Below are 24,146 nucleotides of genomic sequence, written 5' to 3'. Positions count from 1 at the left end.
AGTAAGCGGAGAAAGGCCAGCGTGGCTGGAGTGAGTGGAGCCGAGGCCCGAGTGTCGAGGCATCACGTTGCATGGGATCTTCCTTGCAGGCCGTATCAGGGACTTGGCTTTCACTGTGAGTGGGGCGGGGCCCCTGGGAGGCTTTGGGCAGAGGTGCTGAGTGAGGCACTGGGGCCAAAGCGAAGACAGGTAAGCAGTAGGGAGCATCCGTGTGTTCACCATGAAGAGGGTGAAACGTGGCTGGATTCCAGATGCACTGGAAGGTAAAGCTGACTCATGTCCTCACAGGTCGGTTGTGATGTCTAAGGAAGAGCCACAGCAGGACCCCAGGAATTTTGGCCTGATCTGGAGTAGGCCAGGCCAGCCTGGGCAGTAGCTTTACATGGTCATGCCCCAAACCCACCAAGACAACAGGTGCCTGAAAAAAGGTGGTTGAATCTGGTCACAAACTGTGAGGATGGAAGACAGGAAACAAAAAGTCAAATGATCCCCAAAGCTCTATTTCAGATCCTGTACGGCCAAGGGAGCTCCGTCCTCAGGTTACACCTGACACTCGGGACGGCAAGTCCTCTGAGACTAGCCACACGTACGGGTCAGCTTTACTGTTCTGCTTCCCTCTTACTTGTACGGGGGAACAAATTAACTTATTTTTTATTTTTTTAAAGATTTTATTTGAGAGAGAGAGAGAGAGCGAGCACAAGCAGGGAGCAGGGGCGGAGCAGAGGGAGAGAGAGAAGCAGGCTCCCCACTGAGCCCCATGCCGGACTCCATCCCAGGACCTCGGGATCATGACCTGAGCCAAAGGCAGATGCTTCACCGACTGAACCACCCAGGCGCCCCAGGAATAAATTACCTTAAACACAGAGTGGGAAAGCATGTTTGTGAGGGTGCATGAACATATGACGAGAGCAGCCCTTCCTTATTTACCTTCTCCATCAAGCCATAAATCAGCAATCTTAAGCTGTCATCAACCCAGTCCTTTTCACAACCCTCCAGATACACATAACTGATGAATTCTACTTAACACGAGCATTCTTGTAGAGCCCGCTCGCGACCTCTGTCCTGTGTCCCATATATCAGCCAAGCCATCTCTCCTGTGTTCTGCCCTCCATCCCCCAGCTTTCCCGAAAGCCAACAGACCAGTACAGCCTCATGCCTGGTGCAAATTCAGCCTCTTTTTCGAGACCCTATTGCTTGCTTCTCCTGTCATGTTTTTTTAGGCCCTTAGTATCTCCATCCCTATGTCTGCACTGGAATTCCCTTTTATGGGTATCCTCTTCAAAACAGCCCAACAGCATAATTCTTTATAGGGTCTCCTGGTAGGTGACATGCCACTTGCTTTTCAGAATAAAGCAACTCTCTTAAAAGCTCTCCTCCCATTACCCAAACACGCACTCACGCACACATACCCTCTCACACTCATACATTCATATATCCCTCACATCTGGTAGCTCGTGAAATCAGGGGTCCCACCCACCAGTTCATTTTGACATTACGGCCACACTTCCCTCCTAGGAGTGGTCACTTTGGAGAAATTTAAGATTCTCCCTGACGTGCTTTTGCAGACGCCGGAAAGGTGAATCAATCCATGAAGATGCTTTGCTCTGGAGCTCCCTGGGGACATTCTTGCAACCATCCTGGCATTCTCTGTGCTTTCGGGTATGGTAAGTAGTCACCCTGTTATATCCAGAGGTTTGTTTTTAATGAAATGCTGATAGTTTAGCATCTCCTTGCATAACTGCTTGTAGGGTATCTGTCAAGCGTTACAAAGATCCAAGAAATCATGGGAAATAATCCACCAGTGAGCAGTCCTGTCTTGAGTTTTCTTACAAATTGCCATACCCTTGAAACTAATTTTAGTTGGCAATAGAAAATCAATACACATAACAAGAGATGGTTTAATCTCCTTAGGTATATTGTAGCTCACATCACTGCACCCGTCTCCATTCCTTGCAAACACACTGGAAGATGTGAGAAGTTCCAGAAAGAAATGCCGAGCATGAACAAAACAGTATCAGGGAACAGAGAAAAGGCAGGAATTCCACTGGCAAGAAAAAAATGCCCCTTGGGGACCGATGTGCCCCTCACCTCGGTGTGGTCAAGTAAGATTTGGGTGGTCTGTCTTACTAGACGGTGCACAGAGTAACCATGTCCTTGTCAGCTGCTGAGAGAAGTAGCAGTGAGTCGGCTGAGTGTTGAAGCTGCTCCAGGGTGGGTGGTCCCGCATCGGTGTGCGCGGGGGGCGTCAGCTCTCACGCGACCTTCTTCCCCACTCTAGCCGACTGTGCTGTTCTGCTGAAATAACCCAGGGAGAGACAGTGTGGGCACAGTCACTGGTCTTGGATTCTGGAAAATCCAGCAGCCATTATTCCTAATGGATAGAATACTTTTGTTTTCTGGTACACCAAGATTTTATATGGAGTAGAATACTTCTAATTCACATTTCCCAGGACTTTCACATCCTGCCATTGGCCTAAGAAGGTTTCAGAAAATTGTCAAAAGGTAGTTTGAAGATTAGTGAAATAAGCCAGACACAGAAGGACAAATATGGGTATGATTCCCCGTTAGATGGGTCCATAGAATGGGCAAATTCCTAGAGCAGAGAGAGAATAGAAGGTACCAGGGGCTGGGAGGAGGGTGGTGGCGAGTTATTACTTCATGGGTACAGAGTTTCTGTTGAGGGGCAAGCAAAATTTTGGAAATCGTGGTGATGATCGTGCTACCTAATGAATGTAACGAATGCCACTGAATTTTACATTTAAAATGATTACAGTGGCAAATTTTATGTCATATATATATTTACGACACCAACAAATAACTCTGAAAAGGGTAGTCTAAAGAACTTAAGGTGGGATTTTCCCCTCCTCCTCAAAACACAGGGGCTTCCTCTCCTGCCTCCCAAAACTAAATTATTAAAAGTTTGTATCATCATGCAGGAGAGGTTCGTAGCCTCATGTCATCAGATGATGGAGGCATCTATGGCCCTCCTTATGGGCTGGAAGCAAAGATGGGTTGGAAATTGCCTCGGGATACAAATTTTATATATATAAATTATTTAGCACCACAGGCTTATTATAATGGAAAAGACCAGTTATTTGGTCAACCCAACCACAGCTGTGATGTCTTTTTCTAGAGGGCACCACTTTTAAATGATTCTTCTGGTGGTTGCCTATAAATCCCTAACTAGTATGCTTAAAGTGCTATTTCATGATGCATCATCTTTAATGATTATCTATAACTTCCTGCTGTAATAGATGCATGAGAGGGCATCTGTACCCCCGCCCACCTCCTCTGCCCTCTGCCTCCCAACACCATTATATCACTGTTCTTGCTTTGCGAGAAGTCTGTGACTTCTGACTTAACCCTCCACATCTTATTCAAACGGACAGTTCTCTGGGGTCCCCCACTTGGGAGCTGGTGATCTCAGTGGATTCCCTCTTCCCTTCACCTTCCATTCCCCATTTACCCTCTGACATCTGTCAGCTCTAGCTTTCCTTTCGTGTTGTCAACGCTGATAGCAGTTACGATTGGTTACTGGTTACAGTTTTCGTGATCTCTTTACAAGTTGATTGCCAAGGTCAACGCTAGTGAATGGCGTTTATGTGATCGTAAATCACGTAATGTTGGATGCAGAGACGCTGGGTGTGCCATGAGTATTCTTTCTCCAAGATTGTAATGCTATAACCCCTCTGCTACTCAGAGAATAATCCTAAAATTTAGTTCCAATGAATTCTCCTGCTTTATACCTACCAATTGCCAGAAGTCATGCCACATTTGGTTTACAGCAGTTTTGGATTATAACTGTTGTATGTAATTTGTTGGTTGGTTGGCTGTTGTTCACTGGAGTGTCTGAGAGCCTTACCTTTTTTTCCTTGCATTCCGTACCCTAATCATCTCCTAGAGTTTCTCAAAGTTTCAGTCCTGTTACCTTTTCCATCATGTTCTCTTGGTTCCAAGGCGTACCTTGCAGAGTCCTCCGTATTTCTGCTCCTGTAAACACCAGTTGTGGCAAAAATGCCCTTCGCTGAGCTCAACACAGACCGCCCATTTGTTTGTTTGAAGTTTTTACCACTTAGCCCGACTTCCTCCGGGGTTGTTTCTGGTTTTGTTTTTCTTCTTGGAGTGTAGAGAGGTCTTTCTTTTATGTTTCCATATTCCCTAAGTATCTCTAGACTCTTGATGCTCTAATCTTATTTTTAAATGAAGCACAAAGGCCACTATGTACACGGGGGGCTTGTTGGCTAGCAAGATTCACTCCAGGGTGAGAGAGCCAGAGAATCCCTAACAGCCAGAGTGGGGAATGAGTGTATATATCCACAGTGGTACCCGGTGGGAATGAGTGTATATGTCCACAGTGGTACCCGGTGTCTCCCTAGCAATTTAATTCAATTATTTAAAGAAAAATTGATTTTTTTGTTGTCCAGAGCTGCACTGACCACCTTATGACAAACAGTCCCCACGACCAGTGACTCTCTAGTTTATTAACCTATTGTATTTCCTTCATAACTCTTACCACCCTCAAAGCTATCTAATTTGTCTCCTTGCTCATAGTTTATTTCTCCCTCGGGAAGATAAAGTCCATGAAAGAACAGCTCTTTTCTTTCTAGTTCACTGTTGCATCCTTAGTGCCTGGAAGAATATCTGAGTGCATGGGAGGTGCTCAGTGAGTATTGCTTGAATTAATGAAGCAATTATCAATAAATAAACATGTGATGTCTGGACTGCTACAATCTCAGAAAAAAATTTACAAAAAGTTACACAATGAGAGGAGGGAAGTTGCTTGATGTCCTAGAAAACTGAACATGCTTACTACTTTGTGATATTTCTTTTTGAAACCAGAAACAAGGCTGATCTTTAGGCCCCAAATAAAAAATGAAAACTTCTGTTTGGGTGTCCCCACTGCCGGTCAGCTCATAGAGGCAGGTCATCTCTTTTCAAAGTAAGTGAGCCCAGAAATGGTAGCCCACTCAGTCCTCAGAGCTTCACCTTGGAAGAACTTTTCTTTATCTATCCCATGTCAGGCACTCGGGAATTTTGAAACAATTCAAGAAGGATAATTTCACCAGCAGGGCTGAGAAATAGATACTGATGTATCAGATTATTGCTTAGGATTCTCTTGAGTAGAAAATAATTGGAATTTTGTGGAACGACTTTTGATTTAAGAGTGCCTCTTAGAATCTGAATTTTTCATTAATTGCCTTAAAAAAGTAAGTACAGGTTTTCCCCGCTATCCGAGGTAGAGCGTTCCCATGCAAGCTTTTATTAGATGAAATGAAGTAAAGCAACGACACAATTACCATTCATTTATACGGAGACATTTTTGAGCATTCCTGGACCCAAACAATAACGTTTTTTAGGTTTTTCTGATGTCTTAGGACACATCGGGCTAACGGATGCACAAAATAAATCAAGATAAATCACAGATGCTCATAGACACAGTTCAAAGCCACGGAGGCTTGGTACGAGCTGCTGAGAAGAGTTCCCGGGGAAGGAGCTTTGCAGGCTGTCTCTATGACAGCTCACTGCAAAACAAATACTGAACACTATTTTCATTTTTTGCCTTTTTTTTTTTTGTAAAAGTGAGAACCCTCTTTGGATTTCTTTTGGTCAGTGCAAACAGGCACTAATGCAGGTCTTTGGTAAAAGCAATGTGCTGTACTGTGAACTTTCAGAAAGCATGGGATACCGGTATTTATTTAGAGACCAGGCATAGAGAAAACTCTGAACTCTTCCAAGTATTCCCCTGAAACACTGGCCCATTTGCTAAGATTGAGTTGTGAAGATGCTGGAAATCACTAGAAGGCAATCCTCTTCTGATAGAGGACGTGACAACTAATACGGTTAATTGTGGCCCACATTGCTTTTACTCCCTGCTCTTAAGTTTTATTCCAGGAAACAACCCTCTTTCTGTTCAGTTCAACAAACATTTAGTGTTTGCCTACTGTGTATTATAATGCAGTTATGCAATCTCTTTTCCAATCCCACAACTATCTTAGGTTTTTCATTTCCTGTTTCAACTTTAAGTGGCTTTTTCCGTATGTGATTACCTCCTAAACACCCCTAGAGAGTAACATTTTTTTTAAAAAATCCCCCAGTTAAACTGTGGTATATCCAGACAATGGAATATCATTCAGCACTAAAAAGAAATGAGCCATGAAAAGACATAGAGGAACATAAAATGCGTATTACAAAGTAAAGGAAACCAATCTGAAAAGCCTACATACGGTGTGATTCCAACTGTGTGATATTCTGGAAAAGGCAAAACCATGCCGACAGTAAAGGGATCAGTGGTTGCCAGGGGTTAGGGAGGAGCAAGTGATGACTAGATGGAGCACAAAGGATTTTTAGGACAATAAAAATGCTCTATAGGATATCATAATAGTAGATATAATTTATTATACACTTGACCAAACACATAGATTATACATCACCAAGAGTGAGTGAGCCCTAATGTAAATGATGGACTCTGGGTGATAAATATGTGTCAGTGTAACTTCATGGGTTGTAAGAAATGTACCTCCCTGCTGCCTGGATGCCCACAGTGAGGCTGGGCATGTACAGGGACAGGGGGTGTATAAGAAATCTCTACCTGCTGCTTGATTTTGCTGTGAAGCTACTATACCCACTCTAAAAAATAGTCTATGACAAAAATCCCCAGGTCTCTCTAAGTAGTCCTACAGTATGACTGTATGTAGATGTTCAGAACACAGTAATGAAGGACAATGTTGCCTGTCATTGACTTTTATTTCTTTCTAATTCATCTTCCTTCTGCCCACACAAAGGCATATTGCAAATGTGCGCCTGTGCATGCCAAGTCTCGTACTGCCTAGGACTCCCCGCTCATTGCCAGAGCGGGAGTGCACGTCTGTGACTGAATTTGTCATTCTAAACTCTGGGCCGATGAACCTCCAAGTAAAAAACGTAAACTACTGACCTCTGATGAGTTATTATGCAGACACACCCTTTCAAATGTTGAAAAGCCTTTGAACTAGGAAAAAGAAAATTAGTTGCTTAAGGCAGTGATTAATCAATAAGCCAACTAACCCAAAAGGGCACTATATTACCAGGTAAATAAATAAGCACTAGAAATTGGAAAACGCTGTACCTATTTTTACCTTGTGAACCTGAGACACAGCCAAGAATCGATAGCTGAAAACATCACCAAGTGTTCAAATGCTTGCACTGGTTTGCAAAAGCCATGTTTCCTTTTTTTTTTTTTCAAGACTTATTTATTTATTTGAGAGAGAGAGAGAGAGAGCACCACCCAGGTGCCCCCCAAAACCATATATCTATAGTACAGTGTTCTATTTGCTTAACAGAGGAAGACATTTCCCTAAATTTCATATAACCAGAAATCGGCATTGCAAGGTGGATATTGCTGCATTTCCAGAACTAATTCTGTGTGTGGAATTTGATATGGAACTCCCACACCCATTTCCCCTCTTTCCTTGACTTATCATCTGATTGGCTCCTGAATCAGCCACTGGAAGCCTAACACCAAGCCATGGGGCGCATCCCGGGGTTTGTTGGATTTGCAACAAAGTAACTCCACAGTAGCCTAGTGTGGGCAATGGAAGGTGGACTTGTTTCTAACAAACAAAGGTAGAAGTGAAGGGGAACCTGGGTGGTTCAGTCGGTTAAGTGTCTGGCTTTGGTTTTGGCTCAGGCTGTGATCTTATGGATCTCACGGGTCATAAGATCCAGTCCCCCATCAGGCTCTGCGCTCAGCAGGGAGTCTGCTTGGGATTCTTTCTCTCCCTCTCCCTCTGCCCATCCGCACGTGCTCACTTGCTCTCTCTCAAATAAATAAATAAATAAATCTTAAAAAAAAAAAAAAAAAGGTAGAAGTGGAGGCCCCAAGATCATGTAACAGATGAAGGAAGAAACTCTAGATTTCTTTCCTGACATAGTCCCCACTGTATCCACAACTGCTTACAATTCAGGAGATGTCCTTAGCTTCACTTAGTTGTAAGAAGTAAAGACCCACTCATTGCTTCCAGTAATTGGGAGTGGGACTGGAACAGGGACATTGGTCCACAGAGAACTCCTATCAGAGCTTAGAAAATCAGGGAAGTACGAACAGCAAGGCCTCAGAAGAGCAAAAACTGGAGCATCTAGAGATTTCTGATGCAGAGATACTTAATTTTCATTTCTGATTCAGCTACAAGAAGAAAGCACAAAACCTCTCTGAAGAATTCCTTCCTCAAAACAGGTCTCAGAGTGCTTCTGTGAACTCAAAGTGAAAGAAAGAGAAAAAGAAAGAAAAAGAAAAGAAAGAAAGAAAGAAAGAAAAAGAAAGAAAGAAAGAAAGAAAGAAAGAAAGAAAAAGAAAGAAAGAAGGAAAGAAAGAAAAAGAAAGAAAGAAAGAGAGAAAAAGAGAGATCTCAAAGCATAAATAAGACATCATTAGTGACATTAGCAAAAATGTAAAGTAACTAGAACTTTCTACATTGCTGGTTAGAATGTAGCAATGATATAGTTAATTTGGAAAACTGCTTGGCCCTATACAGTCAAACATACACATCCAGATAATTCCACTCAGGAATTTACCCACGAGAAAAGAAAACATGTGTCCACTCAAAGATTGGGACTCAGGTATTCATTGCAGATTTATTCATAAGAGCCCCAAACTGGAAATAGCTCAAATGTCCTCCAAACAGATGAATGGGTTAACAAATTTCGATATAAGCATACAATGGGAATACGACTTTGCGATAAAAAAAAGAAATGAATTACTGATAAATGCAATATCATTATGCTTAGTGAGAGAGGCTAGAAAAAAAGAATACATCCTATATGATTCCCTTTATGTGAAATTTTTGAACAGGCAAAATCAATAGTCCATCGGAAAGCAGAATAGGGCTTGCTCTGGGCAGGGGATAGGGAAGGAATTAGCTGCAAGTAGACCAGGAACATTTTGGTGACCACACGGGTACATACATCTGCCCAAACTGATCAAACTATATGCTTAAAATGCATTTTATTTGCATTTTATTTTATGTAAACATACCACAATAACTAATTTTTAAAAGAAAAAAGTAAAAAGTTTTAAAAATTAAGAACTTTTTGAAAGTAAGAAAAAATAATTATTTCATCCTTTGTGAAATAAGGTATTGATGGGTCCTTTGTTCTCTTTCAGATTTATCACAAGTATTTGAAAAGATACCTGTGAAAAGACTTGCTTTTGTTTTTAGTTGACTGTTTTATTTCTTTAATATTTAATGTTGAGATTAGTGGCCTTTGATGTAAATTTATTCCCGGGAAAGGAATAAGTCATTCCCTCAATAAATTAGATATTAACCTCTTTGCTCTCAATTTTTTTCCCTATTAATTTTTAGCTTTAGGGCAAAAATAGCAAAACACAAATTATGAGTGCAGTTCCTTGAGCAAAGTGAAACTATATGTTTTCCAACTAAAAATATGTATTTTAGAGTCATCCAGACTACAACATGGGTTTGGAAGGAGGTTGCATTTTTTTCTCTTTAATACATTAGGTAATTAATATTTGAAAGACACGGCAAGTCTGCTTGGCACTCATCAAAACACTTAAATACTTTTTAAATTCCTGTTAATTGAAGTTGAATGCTTCATTATTTATGGGCAAATATGTATCTATATCTATTTAGACTTTCAACAGTAGCATTAAAGATGCTTCCTTAGTTTTATAACATATGCTTCTCAGGGTTATTAATAGAAGACTTATTACTGTTGTATTTATTTTATTTTAAATGGTGTCAGACTAATTTGTTCAGTGGCAGCAGACAAGAAGCAAATGTGTTTTGATCATTAGTTCTTGATCATGGGTATCCAGAAATCCCACCTCCTGGGGTCTGGTTTGCTGACTTACAGAGGCCCACTTTTTGAGTCTCTCTCAGAGCTGCGATTCTCAACCAGCTCAGTTCTCACCCCAAAACCTGTGCTCTTCATCCCTGTGCTGCACCATCTCCAGAAGTTCACAGTCAAGCTCAAGACACAGGACCAATCCACATGAAATAATCACTGCACATTCTGGCTGCACATTCCTCTCTACTCGGAGGGGACCCAAAGGACCTCATGCTGCTTGACCTTCTGCCAGCACCCCCCACCCCCCAGGGCATGCCCTCTGTCTGCTTTGTTCTGGTTCCCTGGCTGCTGAATCAAGCCAGAAGAGATCCAGAGACTGGGGCCGCTTGAGACCCTGCAAATCTATACTCTCCTAAACTCAGCTAATCCTCTCTTTGCTGTGGGATATTCAGTGGCTATTCTGATTCTTTGCATTCCTTTACGTTTCTGATGCTAAATCTACTCTCTATCAAAGAACAAATTTCACGTGAAGATAAATATGATCTATCATGATATTATGGACCTTTATCCTCATTGAAGAATTTCTCAACATTTCTATTCTTTTCCTACTCTCTCACTCTCTCCTCAACTTTATTTCTTTGGCTCTCTTCCCTCTCTCCTGCTCTATGACCTTCTCAAGTGGGAAGTCACCACCACACCTCTCTGGTGTGGGGGCAACACTCCCTTCTCCACCTCCTCAGCAGGGTTCCCTCCCCAGTTCCTTTATTACATGGGGCTTCCAGCCCATCACTCTGTTAAAACTGCTTTCTTTGAGGTCTTGAACAAAGTACTAATCTCAAATGCAATGGCCTCTTCTTGGACCATGCGTTTCTCAGTCTCTCTCAATATTGCTCAGTGTTGACTGCCATCTTCTTCTCATACCTTTGATTCCATGATGTGATCCTCTCCTCCCTGTTATTTTCTCAGGCTGCTTTCATTACCCCAAAACTTCCTCCCTCCTCTCTGAGGTGTATCTTCCCAAAGGATCTTCCTCCCTCTCTCCTCTCCCACACAGCCTCCCTCAACAGGTTCATCAGCCTCTCATCGTGGAGATCCCAGCAAACCTGCTTCTCGAGGCTTGGCTGAGTCACCATGGACCAGTGACTTTAAGCATTGTTATTGCCTGCGCCTTCCTCTTCTTCTTCCTCACCCATGTTGGTGACCATCACTGACTTCTGCTGAGGAACGAAGCTTGGCCTTGTGTTTGGGTGTGTATGTCTCTTCTCAGGTATTCTAAGAGATCTTTAAAACCAGTGTCTTCTTTCTCAACAGCAAGAGAACCCTCATCACACTCCTAGAGTGGAAGGGTTAATTAAAGCAGCCTATTGAGGTTAGAGAGAGTGGTTAATGATCACAAAACTATGGGGTCAAATTCAGCTCCCTCCATAAAAACTACACTCTCAATGCCATAGCTTCTAATACGTTTCACACGTGTTAAGCCCCATGTGTCCCTGGTCCCTTTCCCTGCCTCATGGTTCTCTTAGATATTTACTGCTGGAACCTACATAGAACATGCATCCCCACCCTGATTTCCTGTCCCAAGGATCGTGTCTGACTTTGGGTGTCATTCCTTTTTGGTCTGGACTATTGCAACAGATTTTTAATTTCCTTTTCTCCCTTCTAAATGACATTTTAAGTTACCCTGTGATCCAAGATACCCAATAATTGACGATGCCCTTTCCCACTGCTCCCCAAATCAATAGTCTAAATTCACCTCTTGCTTTCCCTCCCCCACATTTATTTAAGCTACTCCTCCTGTCTAGAATGTTCTTCCCTGAATTATCCCTGGTGAAATTCCATTTATTTTTCAAAGCCCAGTCCAAATACTACTTCCTCCATGGAGTTTAATCTCATTGACAGTTTCCTTAAGAATTCCTTTATGCCGGGGCACCTGCATGGCTCAGTCAGTTAAGCATCTGCCATTGGCTCAGGTCTTGATCCCCACTCAGGTTGTGATTCTGGGGTCCTGGCATCAAGACCCCTGCTCAGCAGGGAGCCTGCTTCTCCCTCTTCCTCTGCCCCTACCCCCTGCTTGTGCACTCGCTTGCTCTGTCTGTCTCTCTCTCATTCAAATAAAAATAAATAAATAAAGGAATTCCTTTATGCCTACTCTATGGCCTTTTCATAGTCCGTTTTTACTGTTGTTTTTATAAATTTCTTAATTCTTCTGTGAGATTGTATGACCCTGAGGGTGTAGGGGCCACATGCTTTGTTCATATTTGTATTCTCCATGGCATTAAGCACAGTGACTTACCTATCATAAGAGTATGCTTTAGTTTTCTTTTGTAATATCACCATTAACAATATGATATATTAAAGAAAGTCCTATGGGAAAGAAGCATGCACTTCTTAACTGTGTTCTTAACTTCTTAAGAAGTACACAATTAACCAACATTTATTTCTATGACTTCAGACCTTTTTAGTCATGGACCTTTTGAGAGACCATTGAAGGCTAACTTATATGGAGTTTACAGATCCCATGAAGCCAGTCATGAACTTCAGCTTAAAAACTACTGTTTTTAATTGTTCATTGTTATTATTATTGTTATTATTGTAAATATGGTCAGTTGTCTCTATAGAATGAGAGATCAGAATGTCCCATGCTTGGGGAGGAATTGTTCCCTTGGATTCCAGGGGAGGGGGAGATCCTTTCTTTGACAAGAATGTCTGTCCCCTATCACCATACTGACTAACACAGAAACAGGAAGTCAGTGGGTCTGAGTATAGCTCTTCAAAAGTAGCAATGACCTGTGTGATCGCCAGTCATAGTTGCTGAGGGCACCGTGGTGAAGCAGCTCTAAAAACAGCTAACACCCCGAAGAAGGAAAGCTACAAAGTCTAACGACCATGCTTCAAAACTACTTGAACTGTTTGCTCTTCTGGTTAAATTACAAGTCTTCATGCCGGTGCAATATTTTTCTTATGTAACACAGCACCAGTTATATTGCCAACATTCAAAAATAATAAATAATAGTCAAGGAGATTAAAATGGAAAACCTTTTAATTTTTGGTATTATTTACATAAATCAGACACTTAACGCAAGTGCAGGCCGCTGTGGAAGGTTTTCAGATGTGTTGACTGGGGTTATTAGTGATATTTAAATGTTATTAGGATAGTAATTCGATATTCACATGTGGAATGCAATTTAGAAGGGATGCAGGATGTAATTATTAGGTATCCTGAAGCTAATTGCTTAGACAAGAACAAATATTTCATTATCAGTTAAAATGATTACACATTCATTGAGGTCGTCTATTTTAGGACTTTGCTATTCCAATTTGCCTATGTCGAGGTATGCGGTTAAGGGATTTTTCAGATGTCCTGACTCAGAAGTCAGAAATATATTGGCCTTTCTACTGACAGAATTTTTCTTCCATATTATTATTTTTATTAATTAATTAATATCTTCCATTCACATAGGATTTTATAATTTGCAAAGAATTTTCATTTACATTAATTATCTCATTTGCTCTTTTACTCTTTGAGCTTATTTTATTTTATTTTATTTTTTTTTTAAGATTTTTTATTTATTTATTTGAGAGAGAGAATGAGATAGAGAGCATGAGAGGGGGGAGGGTCAGAGAGAGAGGCAGACTCCCTGCTGAGCAGGGAGCCCGACGTGGGACTCGATCCCGGGACTCCAGGATCATGACCTGAGCCGAAGGCAGTCGCTTAACCAACTGAGCCACCCAGGCGCCCTCTTTGAGCTTATTTTAGATGAAGAAACTAAGATACAAGGTCCTACGGACTGAATTATATACCCTCCCTGCCCCCCCCCCGTTTCCTATGTTGAAGCTTTAATCCCCAGTGTGACTGTATTTGAATATAGGGTTTTTAAGAGGTAATTATGGTTAAATGAGGTCATAAGGGTAGAGTCCTAATCTGATGGGAGTGGTGGCCTTATGAGAAGAGGAAGAGAGACCTTTCTCCTTCTCCGCCCTGCGAGCACACAGCAAGAAGGTGGCCTCTACCAGCCCAAAGAAAGCTCTCACCAGAAGCCAACCGTGTTGGCTCCCTGACCTCAGACTTCCAGCCTTCCAAACCGTGAGAAAATTATTTTTGTTGTTCAAGCCACCCATCTATGGTATTTTGTTATGACAGGGGGAGCAGACTAATACACAGGGGAATTTGCCCCCAAATCTCATAAGGGGTGACACTGAGCGCAGGACCTTGATCCCTCTCTTACCCCAGGGCTGTTTGCACCAAAACATACCACCTCTGGAGAAGTCATCTGACAGGTTGAGAGTGATGTATTTTTGCTCAAATTGTTACATAAAGGGCAAGAAAGAAATTTGTACTAGCATGAAAATGAAGAAATCAATGCATTGGAAAGAAAATAATAAATGTTTAACTGGCTGAAATCCCATGGCCTTTGAGAGATGTTAATCTTCTCTTGCGGTTTTCTTTTATCTTAGTGTGTGGTCAGGTCATGTTTCACTTTTATCAAGTGAAACATTCTTGTTGCCCTGAGGTCTCCTGTCAGACTTGTTCTGCTCTGAAGCCCCACCCAAGGTGGGCTTCCTGCTGGAAACAGCCACAGTTTCAACTAAAAAAAAAAAAAAACAAGTTGTGAAACCATAGGGGAAACTGTTTCTAATACAAAGGATGAGAAAAATAGTTTCAGGTCAAATATGAGAAGGCAGATTCAGGAGAGGAATTTTATAGCACTAGGGGCTTTTATTTTGTATGAGAAATGGTGAACAGAGCCATCTGAAATATGTGAGTCAGGACACAGCCTCTGAGATGGTAAGAAACATTCTCTTATTTTAAAAATGGCCCCAGGTATAACTGAACCCACTTAGTGTTTTTCAAATGCTTTTGTGTTTAGATGAGGCAGGAGCCCTCCAAAGTGGCCCAGGGCCCACTATCCCCTACTGTTTGACATTTGGCCCTCTTTACTTTTCTTCAGTGCTGAAGAAGAAACAAAATTCTGATTTTCTCCTCCATTCTCAAATGTGCCCCCCAGGCTATCCAGCTCTTACACATTTGCACATATTTGTATATATTTTTTAAACTGTGCACACTCAAATGTGTATGAAACATTATTATTTTTTTATAACTAAATGGAGTTTCTATTTCATGGCCCCATTCCACCTGGTGGTAAACCTTGTCAGTTAAGGATCCTTTCCCTTAGCCCTCTTTTCCTTGAGGTTAATTTGAAGTGCTGGAAGATAATACAGCATCATGGATTGTAGTGAGTCCTGGGAGGGCTGGGTTTGAAGGTTAGTCATGCTCAACTGCCTTGGGAAGCATGTGCTGAGAAAGGGCAGTCTGACATGACATGCTCGGATATCCATTCCTAGCACATCATCCTCCCAAGTGTGGGACCTGCTCAGCTCCACCAGCTCTCTGTGCTCGCTAGTATTTGTACCTTCTTCACAGCCCATGGGCTTGGGAGAATTGGGGTGCTCTACTGCTTCCATGCCTTGGTGACACAGGATTTAGGTCACATGCCAATTTCCAGGTCTGTTTTCAGATCTCCGAGCATACAGGAGGTGCCCATCATCCATCCCCCCGTCTGCTCGGTTCCTGAAGCTGTCCTTTGGTGAGAGACGCCCACCAGCATCTCTTTCTCTTGCCTTTTGTATAATGTGCTCCTCAGTCCCCCAGCTTGGGGAATCTTTACTTACTTGTCCTGACTTACCATCAGTTCTGCAACACTGCTGGATATTTAGGATATTTAGGTCAACATCCTACTCTTGACATTTAGAAGATCCAGGCTCTTGCAATTCAACTCTCTTGACAAAGCCATTATCTCTGCTGGGGTCTTCAAATGTCTACTCTGACACTCAAAGGCAGAATCATCTCTTCCCTTATGAGTTTTTCTAGGAAGGAGGTATGTGTAGCTTGCCTACTTAATCCCCAAAGTGGGGTTAGAAGGGATTGTGAGGATGGCACCAAATATATACTCAGTATATTCTCCTATCACATATGCTATTTTGGGAATATAATTATTTCATTCTGTCCTTACCTAGCATCCTCCTCCAAACACACACACAACCACCAAAAAGATATTCTAGGCATACTTTGTCAAGAAGGGAAAGGAAAGGAACTAATATTTATTAAATATCTGCTCCATGTTCAGGCTCTTTGTTAGCTCCTCTTATATAAATTATCTCTTTTACTTTTGCCAAGAAAGAAGAACTTGTTTTTACATTGTCCCTGGGTGCACTGTTCCTAGTTTTCCCTAATCTAGTTCCATCCCATGAAGAAATTCTAACATTTAGCAGAATGTCCCTGGGAAAAGATCTGTATAACTCACCCTTCACGCTTCCATTTCCCTTCCCCTTGTTCAAGTTTATCAATGGACTTGAGAGCAGACAGAAATTATTCCAAGAGGCCCTACCCAACCCCTTAGCCAAATGATCTGGAAGAGACCAGGACACACCCAGCATCAGGCCAGAGGCTATCTGAGGTCACTTTGGGTTCAGGTTAGATTCTGAAGCTACCCCAGAGACAAACTGGTATGAACATAAACCTAATTACAAAGTTAATTCAATTATTAAGACTGTCCTCTGACCCATGTGGTCTCATTCATTCGAAAAATATTTAGGTGTCCACTCCACCAAGGGCTAGATTGCAAAAGTCATCACTGTCCACTCCACCAAGGGCTAGATTGCAAAAGTCATCACATTTATAATACCCACCTTTCAGGAGTTCTTTGATCTTTCAAGTGATCCCAGGTATGTCTGTTTCATATAAAAAAAAAACAAAAACTTTACCTACCAATAAATGTTTTCATCTAAACATGCCCCTCCCCATCATATACAACAAGTACATAAAAAATATTTTTTTTCATTTTTCTCCCACTAACTTCACTAGTTTTCTGATTGAAACTTGGATGAATTGAGAGTGATTTTGATGTAATGTGAAAAAATCCCCTGACTCCATCTCACCCATTGTCCACTCAGAAAAGACTCAGGAATGACAAGACCCACAGCAGACACCAGAGAAGAGAAAGCAAGAGAGTCTGTCTTACTGTTTTAATTAGCACCGGTCAAAAGGGTGTTGCCTTTGCTGGAGGACATTCCATGAGACTTTCCATAGTCTCTCATTTAGATACCCCCCAATTAATTTCCCTAAGATCTTCATAAGTTAATGAATAAATAAACACTAGCATTAGTGAAAAGGAAGAACAGGACTGATGTTTATTAATGCTGCTGATGGCATTTTAATTCGGGTTTTGCAATTACAGACACTTCCTTTTATTTAAAATAAATGTCAGTCAACAGAGTTGTTGCTCTTCTTTGAGAATTTTGTGGATTCCATTAATCCTGTTTAATGATTTGTATCTTTCTTAACGGTCCAAGGGAAATAATTTAGAAACCCATACCATAATTAAAATACTCTCTTGAGTATTCGCGCTGAGCAACTCTAAAAGATGTCTTCCTACTTTCTAACCATTAGAAGTTAAGCGATGTCTGTCCTCCCTATTGAATGCATGTGTTCCATGTCATCATCACCAAAACTTTCAACATGTGTTGTGACTATAAAATAATGAGACTGACTTTCCATTTCGTCACCTATAATCACATTTTCTACATTGTCTTCATTCTCCTTAATAGCGAACATCAAATAACGTAGAACAGAGAAGCAGGGATGTGCAGAATATAAAACTTAAATTGGCCAAACTGGCAGGTTGCAGCCTGGTATGCTGAGAACATCACAAATATTCAGAAACAAAGACCCAGGTTTGATTCCTGGGTCAGCTTCTTACTCACTGCTGAGTCAAGTTGCTCATTTTGGGCTTTTTCTCCCCTTTTCTCCTTTTTTTTTTTTTAACCTGTGAAATGGAAACAATAGCTATTTCACAAAATTCTTGTGGGAACAAAAGAGTTCATTAATGGTACGTGACAGTGCCTAGTGCCTTTTGAGTCAAATAAAAAGTATGCAATAAACGTTCATTTCCTTCCTTTCTACCTTCATTTCTACCTCTATTTCCTTTAATGAGCCATGTGAAGGGTTCAAGAGATACAGCAATTTAAAAAAAAAAAAAATTCAATCTAGAGAAAGATATATTCTCAACAGAATAATGGAGCTCCCAGCATGTAGGTGTAGCGTAGGAATCGGATGTCTGGGGTAAATGACACAGCATTCATCCTGATGAAGAGCTGGGGTCAGGCCCAGCCACCCAGCTGATGTTTAAGAACCAGCTCCATTCCTAGGAGGTGACCTGGCAGAAAAGCTTGCAGGGTCTCAGTCTGGGAGGACACTGGGATACTAGATAGAAACCACCACTGGATAGATAAGGATCAGGGGAGGATGTCAGGAATATGTCTTAGAGCACTTGAGACGGAATGGATTTTAAGGATAAAGAGACACCCAGTTACCAGGATTCAGACACATGGAGGAGGAATTGGGACTTGGGAATGATAGAGGAACCCAACCACGAGTACCAAAATGTCCCCATAAAGTCAGCCTGGTGGCTGGGTGACTCGGTGTTGAGTCCACCAGACAAGCAAGACTGAGCATGCAGGTGGAAACTCAATGACCCTAGCTCTGGAGCAGAACTAGAATATAGGCTAGACCTGAAAATCCATTTGTTCAGACAATAGAAGCCTTAAAAACAGATTTAAATGACTATATGTGATGCCTTCTAAGATTTTATTGTGAAAAATGACAAAAACAATGATAACAGTACTGCTCTAGGGAAGATTTATTAGTCATATACTAAAAATAATAACTAAAAAAAATTAACTTTCCATGCAAGGAAAGAATAAGTTCCACATTGAGATGGTAGATAAAGAAGGATTCTTGACAGAACGAGGGATTTTGGAGTGACTTGGGCAGCAGGAGGAAAGGGTATGAAATGAGTGTTATTTTCTAAATATGAAATGTAGGTTAAGAGAAAGTACAAGAAATTGTAGGAAGAAGATTAAGTAAAACAGATTTTAACTAATTTTATAAGACAGAAGATATGAAATCAGTAGGAAATGTTCTCAGAATCAAGGTAATCCAGACACCAAAAGGCACAACATCTGATAAATCCATAGTAGTACAATCAGAAAAGGTTTCATATTTATTTTTTTCTAGTACTGATAGCAATGCTGCATTTTTATAGTACCTATCATCCTCAGATTCCTTATATGAACTCCTTAAAAGGCAGCATATTAGCAGAGGGGGGGAAAACCATAAATAATATATTCTGCACAGACCTGGTCTCAAGAGGATTTGCTCAAGTTATATTCCAGGCTAATCTTCTGAGATATAGAGTGTTCTATTCATTCCTATAAAGATAGATTTAATAGCTATATGCATTTATGTACTAATTGTTCAGTTCAGGAAAAAACATATTCATGAAAATGGTAATCCCTTTTACAGTAGAATTGTGCACCTGTGATGAAAAATGACTTCTCTAGGGATGACTTACAGTAGCTACTTAAGAAAAGTAAGCAATTCTTGGTTAAAAGCATGGAATTTTTGTATTTTAGCCAGGTATGTGAAATAAATTCTGTCGAAACCTGGTAGAAGACGGTCTTCCCACTGGGGCTCCTTAAATAGGTGTGTAAGCAGAATGTTTATCTGGGTCAAGAAGAAAAGCACTAAACTAGATATTTGAAAACAAAGGTTTTTAAATCCCAGCCCCATAAACACTAAAGGATGATTTTTTGTTAAGTCATTTAACCTTTCCTTTCCTCTGTTGTTTTGTTTTGTTTTTCCATCTACAAAGTAACATGCCTCTCTGCTTTTCCACAAACCTTCTAAGGCAATATTTAATGTCTTAACCGTCCATGCTGACTCCCAGCATATGACTTACACCTTGAATCTCTTCTTCCATGTCCTCAGAGATTATTAAGCTTTCCAGAAAATCCACCTTATATCTTACTGTTGAGAATATAAATTCCATAAAATAAGAGACAAAATTATTAACTCTTTTATACTCTTTGAAAGACATAACTAATGACTTTGATTTTTGTTATGTAGTAACTCAAAATTTTGCAAACAGATTATGGCCAGAATAAATGCTAGAGATCTAAGATACACTAAATAAGGATTCTGACTTCAAGTATAAAGACAAAGGTCCATGGGGAAACCTATAAAATTCATGAACAGGCTTTTTTATATTGTTTTTAAAGCATGAATAGACTTGCAGCTGACTGCCAGGTAAATGCAGTAGACGGAGCACATAGTTATCTGTTCCTTTCTGAAAAAGGAATTCTTTTAAACTTTACACCCTCAAATACATAAAGACAGATGAGATCTCAGGCATGCAAACCCCATTTTGGAAGACTGGAGTCATGGGATGGATGGTAGCTGACAGCAAAACAGAGAAACTGAAACCCAAGGGCTCATAGAGGGTAATGCAAAAAGCTAAAAGACCCTGGGAGAGCAGAAATTGGCACTGGAAACAGGAAGAATGATGACAAGTCTGGAGCAGACAACACTAGATCCCCCAAGCCCCTGGTCCCCCAGTTCATGTAGGCATATGAGTTCCCCTCCCCAATTCCAGAAGAAGGCAGGCTATTGACTATGGAGAGAATTCGAAAAAGGGAGGATCTGGTCCACAAAGGCAGACATGGTTGAAGGTGGAGGTGAAAACCAAGATTCAGGGGGGAGTTTCATTCTCTGCTCCTCTCTCAAGATGCTGGAGCATAGGTTTGTACCCTCCAGGGGGAAAATGGGAGGATCCTCCCAACCAGCCAGGAGAAAAGGTCTGCAGATGCTGACAGGTACAGATCTTGCAGTGAAGCGGCTCAGTCCCTGCTCCTCAGCCTCAGGGAGACCCATCACTCAACATGCCCTGCTGTCCAGTTGTTCAGTGTCCCACTCTGAAAGCAGACAGTCAAGGATCACTGGCCATTTGAGGAAAGGCTCAGAAAACAGTATTTTTAACAAAGGAACTTAGAGAAAGATATAAGGTAGACAGTAGGAAGAAAAAACTTAATTGAAAGTAGTATTACTCCTGGAAATTAAAAGAACACAATAACTAAAATGAAAACAGAAGAGTTAGAATATAATATTGAGGAAATCAGACAGTAAAACAACAAGAGATGGAAAATAGAGAAAATGTAAGGATCTGACGAAGAGATCACATATTGAATAATGAAAGTTCCAGAAGGAAAACAGGAAATGGAAGAGAAGAAATGATGGAATTATTAATGCAAGAAAATTTCACAGAGAGAAAAGACATAACTTTGAAGATTGAAAGAACAAGTGCAATGGAAACTAGAAACAAGGAGAGAATCCTAAAAGCTTCAAGTGACAAAAAATGGGCCGTGTAGAAAGAATTGGAATCAGAATGTCACTAAACATCATGCCAATGACCCTTGAGGCAAAAGGCAACAACCTAGAAGTTTACATTTACCTAAATAATCAAATGCAAGTAGGAACAACTTGGTAGATTTGCAAGTCTTCAAAATTTTACTTTTGCCTTTTTTCAGGAAGTTACTAGAGCAGTGGTTCTCAAAGTGTGATTCAGAGACACCTGGGGATTTTTAAGGCCTTACAGGGGGTCCAAACTATTTTCATTACCATACTGAGATGTCACCTGTGTTTTGCTCTTATTCTCTCACGAGCAAAGAGTAGGGTTTCCTTGAAGCTACATGGCATTTGATGTTACAGCAGACTGAATGCAGAAGTGGGTATGAGAATCCAGCTGTCTTTTATTCAACCAGACATCAAAGAGATTTGCCAAAATGTAAAACAATGACACTTGTCTCACTACTTTTTGGGTATTTGAACAGGTAATATGTTCATTATCCTTATTTTGAATGAATGAATGCATGCATGCATGAATGAATGAATGAATATTTTTAAGTTTCTCAGTTTTAACTTCTAACACACAAAAATTAATAGATGTCCATATGCAACTATAGCTTTCTCTCTGTTTGCCAAGCTGGCTCTCAAGATGGTGCTAAAAGATAAGAAGCCTAAGAATTCAACTTGGAAATTTATTTCGGACCTTCACCCATCTAGTAGAAGATGGCATTCTTGATTCTGGAAATTTTGAATAGTTTCTATGGGAGAAGGTTAAAGTCAGTGGAAAAACTGGAAATCTGGGGAATGTTGTTCACATTGAACGCATCAAGAATAAAATCACAGATGTTTCTGAGAAACAGTTCTCTAAAACGTATTTGAAATGTCCTACCTTAAGATATACCTTAAGAAGAATAATACCTTAAGAAGAATATACCTTAAGAAGATATACCTTAAGAAGAATAATCGTGATTGGCTTTCTGTGGTTGCATCTGACAAGGAGACTTATAAACTTCATTACTTCCAGATTAGTCAAGATGAAGATGGATCTGAGTCTGAAGACTATGTGAAAACCCTTACAGGGTTTTGCTTGCTAATAAAACAAATGAAGCATGCAAAAGAAAGAAACGTCTAGAAATGGACTTTTAGTTTATTGGTGAATAAAGTCTTGTACTGTGTAAAAAAAATGATGTCACTCACTTAAACAAAAGCTTTTTGGGAGGGTCCTTAGTAATTTTCAAAAGTATAAGAGTCTTGAAACCTAATAGGTTGAGAACTACTGTTCTAGAGGTTGCACTCCCCCAAAGAAGGGAAGAAGAAGCCATGAGATCTAGGAACAGACATACAACAGAAAAAGACGAACAGAGTTCTCAGCAGGACATCCATGAAATAATTTTTCACTGTTCTAGTTAAAGCAACTTCTTTAGGAAAGGTAACTGAGTTGTGTACTTTCTGAGAACTTGCATACAGGAGAACATACATTTATTTAACAACAATTTAAACAAAAAAAGAAATAAAAATAAAAACTACACCCCCTCCCCAAAAAGAAACCCACAAATATTTACTAAGTGTTGTGGTGTGCCAGGAATTTGGTTTTTCTATTTCCTTCACACCTGGAAGTCCTTTTTTTTTGCTCTTATAGTAAACCTGATTTTATTGTTCCTTTGTAGAGAATCTGTTTTTTGTTTTATCGTTAGGAGTTTGGTCTCTCTATACTGGGATATTTATAACACTTCACTAGGCTATGTCTAAGTATGGATTTCTTTTCCTACATTTTTCTTGAAACATGATACCCCAGTATCTTGACAACAGAAAGTTATAATCAAACATTACTGAATCCACACAATAGATGCACTACGTGGGATTTGTTAAACTGTAACTCTTGTGATCTTCAACTGCCCTCTCTCCCCTCTCCTGTGGCGCTGACAGGGCGGACCCTCAACCCCAATTAAAGTCTGGGCAACATAGAGGTCTCATCTACTCTATGTCCGTAATTCAAGCTGTTTTTATTTCTGAGGAAATAGCAGCTAAGGATGTTTTTCAACAGTTCCATAGGTGTGTTAAAATGAAAACCACAGGCTCCAAATGGAGTCACTTATGTTAAGAGCCCCACATCAGCAAAACAAGACTTAACCCCCAACCTAAGTGCAGTTTCACCCTGCCTCCCCCATGCCAGGAATGTAACCTTTAGCGAGTCAACCTGGAATTTCCTGATCAGCACTAGAAAATTTCCTGATAGACTCCTTCCATTCCCCTTAGAAGGGTGCCCTTGTCTAGCACAATGCATCCTTTGCTAATAATTTCCCTTTTTCCCACTCCCTCTCTACCTTTAAAAACCTTTCCTTTTCTGCAACTCAGTGGAGCTCCTTTCTATTTGCTAGGTGGGATTCTGCCCAATTCATGAATTGTTTAACAAAGCCAATTAGATCTTCAAAGGTACTCAGTTGAATTTTTGTTATTTAACAGGCTAATGGAGAAGATATCATAAATTGGAATTTAGCTCTTTGTCAATTATATATCTATTCAAGGGCCCATCAGTATAAACCAAGAAACCCTTGGTACAGCCATGTGAGTAGGGGTTCCAGCCCTGAGCTGGGTACAGATTGTATCTCTGCCACTCACGGTGTGACATGTGACAAACTATCTCACTACCCCAGCCTTAATTTACGTATCTATAAATGGAGATAATATTGTTATGGACTTCAGGGAATTGTTGAAAGCAGGGCAGTCCTAGGGTGAAATGAGTGAGTCTTCTAGAAAGCAAAATTTAAGGAGGTCACATAGGAATTAACTCTTGTGGGTCACACACCTAAATGCAAGAGCTAAAGCTATAAAATTCTTAGAAGAAAACATAAGAGTGCATCTTCATGACCTTGGGTGAGGCAAGGCCTTCTTCGATAGAAGACCAAAAGCACAAGTAACACAAGGAAAAATAAACTGGATTGAATTAAAATTTAAAAATTTTGTGCTTCGCTACTGGGTATTTACCCCAAAGATACAAAAGTAGGGATCCGAAGGGGTACGTGCACCCTGATGTTTATAGCAGCAATGTCCACAATAGCCAAACTGTGGAAAGAGCCAAGATGTCCATCGACAGATGACTGGATAAAGAATAAGTGGTATATAT

At 40.6% G+C, this 24,146-nt stretch overlaps 2 long non-coding RNA genes across 2 annotated transcripts in view; one reads left to right on the top strand and one right to left on the bottom strand.

The window, feature by feature from the left end:
- The first annotated feature begins 1,606 nt into the window (after window positions 1–1,606).
- The window catches only part of LOC145716081 (uncharacterized), a 67,388-nt gene continuing 44,848 nt past the window's right edge, over window positions 1,607–24,146 (top strand). The window contains exon 1 of the long non-coding RNA XR_014138407.1: window positions 1,607–1,664. This is a non-coding gene — a long non-coding RNA (uncharacterized LOC145716081). The remainder of the gene's footprint in view (window positions 1,665–24,146) is intronic.
- The window catches only part of LOC145716080 (uncharacterized), a 12,058-nt gene continuing 4,386 nt past the window's right edge, over window positions 16,475–24,146 (bottom strand). The window contains exon 3 of the long non-coding RNA XR_014138406.1: window positions 16,475–16,512. This is a non-coding gene — a long non-coding RNA (uncharacterized LOC145716080). The remainder of the gene's footprint in view (window positions 16,513–24,146) is intronic.

This window comes from Leptonychotes weddellii, chromosome 11 (genome assembly GCF_054177405.1).
Source record: "Leptonychotes weddellii isolate Sample4059 chromosome 11, ASM5417740v2, whole genome shotgun sequence".
NCBI classification, from domain to species: Eukaryota; Metazoa; Chordata; class Mammalia; order Carnivora; family Phocidae; genus Leptonychotes; species Leptonychotes weddellii.
This window is presented reverse-complemented; position numbering and strand designations above follow the sequence as displayed.